The sequence below is a fragment of the Cydia splendana genome, chromosome 12 (assembly GCF_910591565.1).
Source record: "Cydia splendana chromosome 12, ilCydSple1.2, whole genome shotgun sequence".
Classification (NCBI taxonomy): Eukaryota; Metazoa; Arthropoda; class Insecta; order Lepidoptera; family Tortricidae; genus Cydia; species Cydia splendana.
The window spans coordinates 16,176,147-16,185,865 of record NC_085971.1 but is presented as its reverse complement, the minus strand read 5'-3'; positions in this window follow the sequence as shown (position 1 = coordinate 16,185,865).

Sequence of the window (9,719 nt, the reverse complement as noted above, 5' to 3'; positions counted from 1 at the left end):
AATAAATAATTGATTAGTTAGTTTTGCAATATCGCATCAAAAATTCACGCTCTTCTAAACCGGACCTTTTGCTTTTGTAATAAAGTTCAGAGTCAAATATAAAACTTAATCATGTAGGAGTTTACGAGAATTGGTGTTGGTTATATGGCGTCACGCCACAACCAGCCAGTGTTTTTATTCCAAACGCATACTAAACGCGCGAGAGTCGAACGTTTCGTCTAACCAGTGTAAGTACCCTCTTTAATAATACATAGTTATCACAGATCTCACGTTAAACTGGTTGATAGAGCAGTCCATTTGTTAAGCCGATGGGAACATGACCAGCAACCCTTCGATCCATCATAGCGCGGGCGTGGCGAGCGACGTGGACTAATCGCTCCCCCGCTGATAGATACGACGCCATTTTGGATTTCCTTTTTCAAATTTTTATTCGTTTTGCGCAATTGCAACTGGCCAGTACTCATTAGATTGTCTTGTTAGGCGTCAATAGTAACGAAGAGAAATGGTACGTTTGAAGGGTAAATTGCAATCATTTTATAAGAAATTAATGTACATAGTAGCTAAGCTGGTTAACGAATGCCATTTAAAAAAAACGTGAATGGATAAGGTGAAAAGCTGATGAGATGTGATGTCGCAAATGAAAAATAGGCCTAAACATAGAAAATAAAACTTATTTGTCAACTTCAGCATTATTCTGATGAGATGATTATTCTGAAAATTTGAAATCGGTGACAAATGACATTTTAGTCGCAAAAGTAATCTCAAAAGTTAAATTGAATAAATAAAAAAAATTGAAATCCAATAAGACCACAATCCAGTTATCCAGTACCGTTTAAAAAAAAAACATAAGACCGCACTAGAGCGATGCCGCGGTGCGATATGCCACGCATTTACTCAAGTACAAGGGTCTTATTCCAATTACACGCCGACCATTCGCGAGTTGAGGGCTCAAGAAAACCAGTATAAATGTGAACATACGCGTACTATTACGGCTCTGCCTTTACACTGGTCGTATGAATACTCGATTTGCCCGAACTCGCGCAGCAATAGCATCAAACGTACAGGTTTGTGTTTTTATAAGAAAAAACACCTTTGGCCGCGCCGACGTTCGAAATTTGAACGGTTGCTTAAGGAATTCTTTTTAAACCAGTTCTTTCCGACATGGTTCACGAGTGTTATTCCGGTCGTGCTTTCTACAGAATCCGCGGTGAATTCTTCTTTGTCGTATCCTCATGACTGAGGGACGTGACGAATGTTGACACTAGGGCTTCCAATACCGGGATCCCGGGATCCCGAAATACCGGGATCCCGTCTATTTAAACGCATTTTTTAATACCGGTATTTTTTAATGCAATACCGGGATCCCGGTATTTACAAAAACAAGGAAAATGTGCCGATTATACCGTTTAATATCCATTACAATGATTAAATTGGCTGAATCAAGAAGACGTCTACACGTCAGATGCATTTAACTGGCATCATGGCCTCATTTAATTGAAACAAGATCTGGCCATATGCGTTAGAAAATATTTGGTGATGAATTCTGATGTTCAGGATATGATATTAATATAATTAGTTCTTAAAATTATATCAAAAAGTAGAAAGAAATGAGCGAGGAATTGTAGTATAGCAAACGATTTTTGGCGGCGAATTTGAATATACATAGTTGGCTCGTTTATTAGGTTGAACTAAACATGTGACTGGTGAAGTCAACAAGGCGGATAAAATGATTGCCAACCTGGACGGTGGAATGATAATTATTGCAGATGGCGATTATTGTTTAATATCCTAAGCTAAGGACATACATATCTGGTGTTACAGTGAGCCTTTTTTTAATAAAACTCAAAATATTAAGCGATTCATAGTCAATACCGGGATCCCGGTATTGATGAAGACAGTTTCGGTATTAATACCGGTATTGTAAGAAGTCCGGTATTTGGAAGCCCTAGTTGACACTCTTCACTAAGTGCTCTCCATGCCGCTCTATCTTGGGCCCGGTGTATCTTCTTCCTGCTCTTATACCACGTTTTGTGTATACACAACATGTTTTTCTCTTCCATTCTCCTGGATCTTTCGTTACCTCAACACTCACTCCTTTCTTTCTCATATCCTCTTTCACACAATCCATCGTTTTTTGGGTCTATCATCCGCTCTCCGTCCATCAACATTCATCCCTAACATTTTTTTGCCTATATAGCATTCATCCCTCCTCATTACATGACCATACCACGCTAGCCTACTACTCCTCATCTTCTTCTCTTGGGCCCGGTGTATGCTGGCCACGATATTGCGCGACCGGCGGCGGCGGCGGCGACAACCATAGGTGGGAACAAAAGGTCCGATCACTGTGTTCCGCTCCAACCTATGGTTACCGCTCCCACCGTCGCAAGTCGCTCAATGTCGTGGCCGAGCCGTTAGGGCAAATCCGCCACTGGATACATTTCTACGGATCTTCTTTATATGAACAAACCCTTTCTACTGTAGACATATCGACAGGGATATGGACCGTTTTCTACTGTGTTATGAAAATTAACTTAAAATGTTGGATCCAAAGCCAACCAGTTTTAATTTTTTAAAACGATATGACGCTGAGCAACAACGCAATAAAATGTATTATTGATACATATTGCCACAAACAATCTTATGGTTGGAATAATAATGACACACGTGTGCTCTAGCAAATTGTCCATAAATTGCTTGTTTTATTATAATTATACATACATATGTATGTAGTTTGCCACATCTGTAAACAGTAAAAAGAGTTCCACGAAACTGTTTGATAACTAAGTATTTTTTTATGTTTTGCCGTTTATAAAAAAAAAGTGCTCAAATAACTATTTTAATACGGACATCGAATACAATAAATATATCTACTAAGCCAGTGGTCGCTTGAATGCACCAAATTACCCCGCAGTCTAATTTGCCCCCCTGCACCTTATGGCCTTTTGTAAGAGTTCTAAATCCCCACTCAATCAATATAATCAGTGAAACATGTCCGAGCCTGCAGTATTAATTAATTTTGTCATTATGCGTTCGCACAATATAAGCAGAATAAGTACAGTTACATTCTATCTGTGACACATTTTATTAATATTGTCGGGTCGGGTGACAAATCCAAAACCGTCATAATTGAAAAAAAAAACAATAAACAAAAATTTATCTTGATTTGTTTAAAGTGTAATATTGTTGTTTAAACTGTAATATTGTTGTTTAAAGTGTAATATTGATAGCTTATTATGCAGTAAACTAACGTGGAAATATGCAGCTAATGAAGAATTAAGTCTTAAAATACGTTCAACCATTCTTAATTCAACACCCGGCAATCCATCGCGGTTATTAGTAAAGTCCAGGTATCCCTTTACTATGTAAAAGCAACTATCGAACGTCATGCTCTGTACATATTTAACATTCAGGCCAATTTGAACATACACTGAAATCAGAATGACATCTAACTGATGTCATTCGGTTATCGTGCATTTCGCTAATAGTAGTTGTAGTTTGTCCGTATTGAAGCGGGCGAGACGCACGATAACTAAATAACATGATACAAATATCATTCTGGTGATAGTTTACGTTCAGATTGGCCTGGCTGGCGAAATCTAAATTTGATAGAAGCCATTATTCAAAAGAAGTGGAAAGTTTGAATCATCCAATAGGAACGGAGAAGGAGTTATCGTACGTCAAATTAAGCTACTGTGACTGATGCACCGTAATTACTGAATATTGTTTTAAATTCATCCATAACCGGCTGTTAATTGTGATACGTGATCGTGCTCAATATAGTTTGCTGGCACGCCATCTTTGTTTCCAAGTATTGCCAATGGAATTTCAACTTTGTTACGAAGGTTTAAGGTCGAATTATGTTTTTACATTTTGGCAAATTACAACCGTAATGCTGTCGTTTTAAAACTAAGAAGTACTTACTGCCAATATAGTAAAAATAAAAAAAAAAACTGGGAGAAAAGCTTAAAACTTTTATTCATCTTTAGGTTCGGTTTGTTTTAAAAACGGGAAGTCAAATTCGTAAGGAATCTCGTACAGAGAGCATCAAAAGTAGCGTAACAGACTTTGTGTCAAAAGTACTTATCTACTATAGGCCCCGTGCATGAACTATAGGGGGCAGCATAGGAGCCGTCAGATTTTTGGCGCGAGGCGTAAATGTGTCGTTTATGCTTCCGATGTAGCCCACAAGATGGCAGAACCTACTACGCACAAGGAAACGTACGAGAACGGTGGATGGTAACACTTGCTTTGGCAATGTACATGTGCACATATGTTTCCGATTCAGGCCACAAGATGGCATACCCTCCAACGAGCACGGTCCCTATAATCTGATAGCTTAGTTAACTGTCGAAATACTAATTGTTTTGGAAAAGTGTTCCAGGGCGGCACACTATACTTTTGGCGCGGTGTTCTATACGCTGATTTTATACGATGCTGACTGTACTATTTAAGAACGTGCCATGTGATAGTGGTCTAGTTTATTTTTACCGTATCTTTACGTACAGTCTGCAATAATATGTTACTCTATAATCTAAAAATATGTGACACGCCTTTATGGCTCTACAAATAAGATCGTGTCAGATATTTTTGCGGCCTTCATTGTGTAGTATATTATTGCAGGTGACTGTACCGTGCCTTGCTAATTATAATGTACCTATATGACGTTTTCAAGTCGTCCCTTTGACCTTGTTTTGTAGCATTCACGGCAATAAAATGTAAAAAAACTAACCCACATAATTCGTAAATTCCTTACGTATCTGATCTTTAAATTTTATGTCGTTGATTTAGTTATTCATAAACGCGCTACAAACCTCGATTAGCTAATAATCGTTTGTATTTATCTGTCATTTTGACTTATGTATTTGTAAGAAAGGGATAAAACATAATTTAACTAAATCAGGCCCGTAAAGTTTTATGAATAAGGGGTTAGTCTTTACACTTCTGTCTTCGCCCTGCGACACAATAAAATTTTATGACTCATTAAATAAAACAAGAGAAAATTAAAAAATAATAAATCACTCCGAATGGCCATCTTGTAATTAAAACGGCCGTGCGTGTCTAAAATTATGGCATCTTACATCACATAAATGGTCTACGATTTTGGTGGTCCCATCGATTCTGTGGTTAAAATTAAACTCAAGCCACTTAACTTTTATATGGATGCTGTATTTAAAATTCGATTCGATTAATGACCGTTATAACCTGAAAAAGGAGACAATATTAATTTAAAATTATCCCTTTTAAAGTTTGAGCATCCATTTTGCACCTCCGAACCGTTAAAAAATATTCGAAAAAGGAACGCAACTGTATTTTCAAATTAAACAGAACGCATCGGCAGAATGATAACAATTTTAGTTTTAATTAAACGTTCCGAATTCAAACTTCGTATTAACGTTTTTTTTTTCTTTACAGATCGTATTTGGAAGGCAACCTGTCGGTGGGACATTTGGTGAGCGCTCGTTCATTCTTTACCCTTTTTTGTACCACTTTTTAAGGTAAAAAATGTAAATAATACGTTCTTTTGAAACCGTCGAGATACGAGTGGGGTAAAGTTTGAGGGACACTTAGGCGAGGTATTTGATCGTTTTGTGAGAGTTACTTAAGAACTTAGAGTATTTGTGGAAGGTTGACTTTATTTACCTAAATACCTACTGAAATAAACGAAACAAGTTATTGTTTCGTTTTGTCGAAATTGCCGGTGGTTAATGAAGGAAACATTATGCTCTTTTATATAAAATATTAACAATATGGGGCATTATGAAAAGGGACCTTATTGTCGATGGCGCTTACGCCGCACAGCGTCGCGTGGCAATGTATTTATATCGGAGTATCGTTAACAATGGCGTAAGCGCCATCGACAATAAGGTCCCTTGTCATAGATAACGTCACATATAGAAACGTTCAATTATGATGACTTCCATTTTATATCGAATGGTTCCTATGACAGTTCAATCGTTTTGGTTGGGTGTAATTTAAAAAAAAGTAATGTTTTTAAAATATTTTTATTAGGTACTTACATGTTTCATTTCTAAATAAATATGCTAAACTTCTAAAAAATGTCTACAAGAATTTTACGGGAACTTACCTACTCCATATAAAAATGAACTGTTTTAAGAACCATCATTCCACGCGAGATGTAGGTACCTATAAATACCTAAGCACTTTCTCCACTTGTGACGCACTGTATGAAAAGGGACATGAAGTCTATTTAGGTGATTGGCTCTTACATGTATTTAATACATTTACAAGTAATCGCATGCGAATAATCATTTCAGCGTATTTAATCGTTAATTAATTTCGAACCGGTAGCTTTTGATAACATCTGTCGTTTCCAATTTATCGATAAGACTTATCTTGTATTGATTAAGGATATAATACTGATAATTAAACAAATGCATTTCAACGTTAATTACCCGTATTTCATGTTGAAACGGCTTTTAAAAGACTGAGTTTTATTACATCTTTATTTTTTTACAAGTTTATCTATGGCTTAAGTCAATTATCAATATAATTGTTATCAGAACTCAGGTTATTGGTTTATTCATTATATTTTTTCGCAGTTATAAAGGTCGTATAATTTTATGTTTAATTTTTTTGTTAATGCTATTTACGGTTATAAAGGAATAAAATATATAAAAAACACTCATTATCAGGCATAAAAATAGCTTACGTCAGTCTGTGCTAAAATACGGGGAATCTTTAAATCCCTTTGGTCTGTATGACATGCCAAAAAAATATACACACATAGTATAACTACATACGATCAAAAACCATTAAGGTACGCTATACAATATCGGTATATTTGAAAAGTAATGTAGGTATACATTACTTAATAATTTAATCTGAAATTAATTCAAAAACTAGTTACTCAACAACATTAATCGTTTAATCCAAAATTAAATTCATCCCGCACTCTGTGTACCCCCATCCGAACCGCTTGAACTTAAGTGCAGGTATCTCCGTTTTTTTGCCCCGAAATAGGTTATAACCTATTTATTTTACTTTTTAAATTGGGGACAGGATAAACGTTGATTAAGGGTTGAGAAGGGTTGGTAAGATGTTTAAACATAGCCATATTCAGGGTTGGGTATTGAGGTCAATTTAGTTTTTTTACACAGCGGTGAAAAAGTTGGCCTCTGGCAGCAAAGTTAGCTGTGTTAGCCAATTTCGTAGCTTATGGACGCTTGAAATTCCAGAGTCACATGTGCGTTGCTGAAACTATATAGGTATAGGTACAATGATTCACCTTGACAGCAAAAATGACGAAGATAAGGTAGTTCTGATTGTTTTGCATACTTGTTTATAATGTTGGCCCAATGAATAATCCAAATTTGTGGCCTAGAGCGCCGAACGTAACTTTGTCAAAAATCAAAAACCGCGACGGATTTTACATTTGGCACTAAAGAATGACTAGTGATCGAATACATTGTCAGTCCGATAAAAAAAATCACCCAAAGGGGCCCACATATTACCAGTTCGCCGGACGATATCCGCCTGTCAGTTGTTCGGAGCTGTCAAATTTTGCGTTTAACTGACAGGCTGATATCGTCCGGCTAACTAGTAATCAGTGGGCCCCTTTAGGACGATTGGCGTTTACATTTTACAACAAGCAATAACGTAAGCGCCAATTCAGTCCTTGTTATACGAAACATTTTCCCGTAATTATTGGCTGCACTTCATTAAAATAGCATCTTCAATTAGTAACAACTAAGTTTCTCGTGTGTAACGCTACTTTTGACGCACACTTTATTGCGCGAAATCACGAAAGCGATCGGACGTTACTTTCCAAAACGGCTTAGCGGCAATTTTTTAAAGAAAAAAACCGGTCAAGCGCGAGTCGGACTCGCGCACGAAGGGTTCCGAACCATTACGCAAAACACGGCAAAATCACGTTTGTTGTATGGGAGCCCCACTTAAATAGGTATATATTATATTCTGTTTTGTATTTGTTGTTATAGCGGCAACAGAAATACATCATCTGTGAAAATTTCAACTGCCTAGCTATCACGGTTCATGAGATAAGCCTGGTAAAAGACAGACAGACAGACGGACAGCGGAGTCTTAGTAATAGGGTCCCGTCTTTACCCTTTGGGTACGGAACTCTAAAAACTACGCGAAACTTTTACAGTGAAGTCACAAATGGTCCATTCACGGTTACTGCTTGCCATCACATTTAGCGATACTTTAATATAAATTAAATTCTGTATTTCTCGACGAGCAGCTAGCTGTTATTGATATTCAATCCAAATTGGACTTTAATAGAACGAATTAAGGTCCCTTTTTGGATAATTTTGGTCGTGCGCTCTAAAAAAGTGCATGTGAATTTGAGATGTGGACCGCTTTATGCAATAATTTACATGACTTTTAGTATCTCTCGTTATTAATAATATAATTGTTTGAAATACATTTACCATGAATGTTACTAGATTTTATGGCTGAGTTAAAGATTTATGTATTTTGCAATGCTTAACAGTAAGTGAAATAAATTTAATAGCCGATAACGCGTAAAGCTTAATTTATTTCCTTTCACTGTGAAGTGTAAGCAAGTTGTAAATGTTGTTTCGTATAAAGGAATTCGTTAGAGTTGGCGCTTAGGCCAATAAAACGCGATATAAATGCGTTATTTTATGATCTAACGGTCAGTCAACTTAAGAATTATCTTTATATTATACGGAACATGACAGTAATTATTTGGAAACAAATTATATAATGAGTCACAGAATATCACTAAAACGCTTTATAGAGTAAATACGGAGTGGCTTTACACCTAATTAAAAAAAGAATTACATAAACGTCATACTTACTAACAGTAAGGTACTTTAGTTTTTGAGATATAGGTACCATAACTGGTTTATTTTTTAACTTAAAGTTTTCATTCAAGCCTTGTTAAGAAAAAAGTGCAGACAAAGTTTAGGAAGGAACCTACTTACGATTGACGAGTAACGGTCACTTTCTTGCACAGTGTAATAAAAATGATACAATATTTAAAATACTTAACATGTGTGGCATAAACTCGACCCACGACACCTGCTACAAGACCGGTGTGGAGGAAAAGGGCCAAGTTTTTTTTATAAACAACTATTATACGAAAAAACGAACCGTGGGAGTGTACACTTTGTTTATGGTTCCGGTGGCGTAAACATGCTTTTCTGTTTACAACTAGGATAACAAAGTATGTGTGCCTCAGTAATGGGCGTTTCACTTATTTTAATAACTAGCCTTATAAATAAATACACATATAACGTATACATGTATAAAAATCATAGATTGCCCCCTTTTCTTACCCGTTAGTGTTCTCGTAACGTTTATCCCCATTTCCGGGATAAAATATGTATTATTAATCCTGATTTCTAATTTCACCCTGTATTTTTGCGTTTTTGATTAGAAGTATTATATTCATAGAAACAGAAACTTTCACATTTACAGTATTATTCGATTTGTCTTCTAGCCCTTCTAATGAAGAACTATTTGTATGTACCATACCAGTTTTGGGTCAAATAACTATTTTTTTCTTATAGAAGATTGTACTGGATGAGAACGTAATTTACTTTCTATACGTCCCGTTTGCACTAATATGCGAGTGCGAGCGGGATAGATAGAAAGTAAATTACGTTCTCGACGGCGTTTATGTCAGTGACAAACTGATGGTAACCGTACTTATGGCGGTTGGCGCTTACGCTATTATTTACATCCCTCCAGCGTAAGCGCCAGCCGCC